The sequence below is a fragment of the Apodemus sylvaticus genome, chromosome 1 (assembly GCF_947179515.1).
Source record: "Apodemus sylvaticus chromosome 1, mApoSyl1.1, whole genome shotgun sequence".
NCBI lineage: Eukaryota > Metazoa > Chordata > Mammalia > Rodentia > Muridae > Apodemus > Apodemus sylvaticus.
In genome coordinates this window covers 186,807,982-186,812,225 of record NC_067472.1, presented here as the reverse complement: position 1 = coordinate 186,812,225, position 4,244 = coordinate 186,807,982, and the positions used below count along the sequence as shown (strand labels likewise).

Below are 4,244 nucleotides of genomic sequence, written 5' to 3'. Positions count from 1 at the left end.
TGGCTTTCTACCTCTGACTGAGGAAATTAATCCTTCATTGTCTTCAGTGACTTTATAATTGTTATTGTTTGTTATCTTCAATGCAGCAAATTTTATCTTGCTCTCCTCTCTTTTACCCTGGAGAACAAGATATTTTATCCATAGAAGGCTTAGCCTATATTTAATTAAATATCACCACCTCCAAAGATCTGAATTTGTAATGTGTTTTCTCACTTCAAATGTTTAGGTATGGGACTAGAATACCTGAGGTTTCCAAGACTTTTATAATGAAGGAGTGTTGGATTTTGTCAAATGCTTTCTCAGTATCTAATGAGATGATTGTGTGTTTTTTTCCTTGAGTTTGTTTATATGGTGGATTATATAAATGGATTTCCATATATGGAACCATCGTGCATTCCTGGGATGAAGACTACTGGATCATGGTGAATGATTATTTTGATGTGTTCTTGGATTTTTTTGCAAGAATTTTGCATCAATATTCATAAAGGAAATTGCTCTGAAGTTCTCTTTCTATGTTGGGCCTTTGTGTGATTTAGGTATAAGCATAACTGTGGCTTCATAGAACAAATTGGGTAGCATTCCTTCTGTTTCTATTTTGTGGAATAATTTGAAGAGTATTGGAATTAGGTCTTCATTGAAGGTCTGATAAAATTATGCACCAAACCCACAGAAAAAACCACACAATCATCTCATTAGATACTGAGAAAGCATTTGACAAAATCCAACACTCCTTCAGGGTAAAAGTCTTGGAAACAGCAGGAATGCAAGTCCCATACCTAAACATAGTGAAGGGAATATACAGGAAACCAGTAGCCAACATCAAACTAAATGAAGAGAAATTAGAAGCAATCCCACTAAAATCAGGGAGTTGACAAGGCTGCCTACTCTCCTCCTACCTATTCAATATAGTACTTGAAGTCCTAGCCAGAGCAATTAGACAACAAGGAAGTCAAACGGATAAAAATTGGAAAGGAAGAAGTCAAAATATCACTATTAGCAGACGATATGATAGTCTACTTAAAATTCCACCAGTGAACTCCTAAACCTGATAATGAACTTCATCAAGATGGCTGGATATACAATAAACTCAACCAAATCAATAACCTTCCTCTACTCAAAGGACAAACGGGCTGAGAAAGAAATTAGGGAGTACTGTTGAGTGTGGGTAAGCAGAAGCACCAATTTAGCAGCTGGGACTAAAAAGCAATGGTGGCTATTGATACAGAATGAGATTAGGCCCAGAAAAGACATCACCAGATAGAGAAAAGAAAAAAAGAGTAGTCAAATATATCTATTTTTTCAGTAGCCTCAAAACATCATTTTTCAAAGTTGAGGTCAAGGTCAAGAGAAAGAAAACAAAAATTAGTTAATGATGGAAGCAAGCACAGGAGCCTGAGCAGAAGCAGAGTCAAGAATCCAAAGATAAGGCCTCTAAGAGACACAAGTCTGAGGAGCACAATGACAAAGAACACTCTACTGACAAAGGAAGAGAATGATTAAATTCATCTGGGAATGGTGAGGACAGACACAAACACAAAGAAAGGAAGTCATCATGGGGCAGAAGTTAGATCATGTTAAAGACTCTATAGCAGTAGAAACAGGGAAAGGAAGAAGTCTTGCTCAAGAAGTAGGGATTGGAAAATCAATCCCAACCCAGAAGCAGAGGCAGGAAGATGTCACCATCTAGAAGCAGATATAGAAAAAGAAGGATCAGAACATTCTCCTGATTAAGATCCATACACAGGCATAGGACTAGAACCAGGAGCAGAATATGCAGTTGAAGTCAAGATAGAAGAGGATAAAAAAAACCCAAGAAGATTTAGCAGAAGCCTAAGCCAGACACCTAGTCCAACTCCCTTCGGAGGCAGAAACACAGCAATTTACCCATGAAGATTAGCTAGATGAAAAAGGACAAAGAAACTATAAGAACAAAAAATGAAGTGGTCAAAATCAGAAAAAACAAGAAATGGCTGCAGTGGCTGCAGCAACTGGAGGCAGTGTTGAAATCAGGAACCCAGGTTACCCAGGTTACTCCTCAGATAGCTATGGCTGCCCAAATAGTGGCCCTGGAAGCTAAAGCCTTGGCAGAGACAGGTATAGCAGCAGAGCCCAGTTACTATAACCCAGCAGCTGTGAATCCAGTGAAATTTGCTGAGCAAGAGAGAGGAAAATGCTCTGGCAAGGCAAGAAAGAAGGCAACAAATCTCAGTCTGCTGAAATCTTAAAAAAATGAATTTTGGAAACAAGGACCAAAATGTCAAATTTAGGACGTTAATGGGCATTAAGAGTGAAGATGAAGTTGGCTATAGCTCCATTGATAAAGAAAGTTAAAAGACTTTGAAGCAACAAGAAGTTTTTTTTGAAATCTTGATGCTCAGTATGATTGCAAACCCACACACAAAGAGAAACAGGTTTGGGTTTCACATCTTCAATGTGTGAAGTTTGGAAAATATCCATTTGGACTTTATAGACTTGGTCTGATGTTAGGACCTTGTTCACCAAACAGCTAGTATTATAACTGACTTGGGTGTTGCATTGACATTAATTTATTGAAAAATATTACTTTTTTGTAAATATCAGATCAGTGATACTGGTGTCAGTGTTGTAATCAGGTTAAACCCACTTCTATTAAACTTGACAGGACTCTAGAAGGACAATAGTTTTTAGTTCATGAATTCTACTTTTCAAATATATTAAAGCTTTGGGTGGGATAAAATCTCATACATAGATTTTCTCCTGTCCCCTGTCTTCTATACTTTTGACTTAACCTAGCACAGTTATTTCCATTTCTTGAAAAATGAAGCCAACGTTTCTGTAGATGTCCTTTAGAAGGTCTGGCCATGTGGCACATAATCCTGCACACAAGCTGGGCAGTGATGATAAGAAATGGAAAGGGGATAAGACTTGAAATGTGAATAAAGAAAATGTGCAATTGAAAAAAGGGAATTAGGGAAGTGACACCCTTCACAATAGTCACAAATAACATAAAATACCTTGGTGTGACTCTAACCAAGCAAGTGAAAGATCTGTGTGATAAGAACTTGGAGTCTCTGGAGAAAGAACTCAAAGATGGAAAGACCTCACGTGCTTGTGGATTGGCAGGATTAATATAGTAAGACTAGCCATCTTACTGAAAGAGATCTACAGAGTCAGTGCAATCCCCACCAAAACACCAACTTAATTCTTCATAGAGTTAGAAAGAGCAATTAGCAAATTCATTAAGAATAACAAAAAGCCCAGGAGAGTGAAAACTATTTTCAACAATAAAAGAATTTCAGGGGGAATAACCATCCCTGACATCAAGTTGTATTACAAAGCAATAATGACAAAAATTGCATGGTATTGATACAGAGACAGGAAGGTATAATAAGGAACAAATTTGAAGATCCAGAAATGAACCCACACACCTATGGCCACTTGATCTTAGACAAAGGAGCTAAAAAACATCCGGTGGAAAAAAGACAGCATTTTTAACAAATGGTGCTGGGTCAACTGGAGATCTGCATGCAAAAAATGCAAATCAACCTATTCTGATCTCCTTGTACAAAGCTCAAGTCTAAGTGGATCAAGGACCTTCACATGAACCCAGATACATTGAAGCTTATAGAGGAGAAAGTGGGGAAGAGCCTTGAATATGTCAGCACAGGGAAAAATTTCCTGAACAGAAGAGCACCAATGGCTTATCCTCTAAGAACAAGAATCGATGAAAGTGACCTCATAAAATTGCAAAGCTCCTGTAAGGCAAAGGACACTGTCAACAGGAAAAAATGGAAGCCAACAGATTGGGAAAAGATCTTTACCAATCCTGATACATACATCTGATAGAGGGCTAATATCCAATGTATACAAAGAACCTTAGAAGTGAGACTCTAGAGTCAATTAAAACTGTTAAAAAATGAGGTACACAATGATACAGAGAATTCTCAACTGAGGAAACTTGAATGGCTGGGAAGCACATAAAAAAATGTTCTATATCCTTAGTTATCAGGGAAATGCAAATCAAAACGATCCTGAGATTCCACCTCACACCAGTCACAAAGGCTAAGATGAAAAACTCAGGGGACAGCAGATGTTGTCAAGGATGCAGAGAAAGAGAAACACTCCTCCATTGCTGGTGGTATTGCAAGTTGGGACAACCAATCTGGAAATCAGTTTGGAGCTTCATCAGAAAATTAGACATAGTACTACCTGAGGACCCAGGTATATCATTCCTGGGCATATACCCAGAAGATGCTCCAACATGT

At 38.0% G+C, this 4,244-nt stretch overlaps 1 pseudogene; it reads left to right on the top strand.

Annotated features, from left to right (window-relative positions):
* Positions 1–1,206: 1,206 nt before the first annotated feature.
* LOC127663892 (arginine/serine-rich coiled-coil protein 2-like) lies at positions 1,207–2,470 on the top strand (annotated as a pseudogene).
* The last annotated feature ends 1,774 nt before the right edge of the window (positions 2,471–4,244 follow it).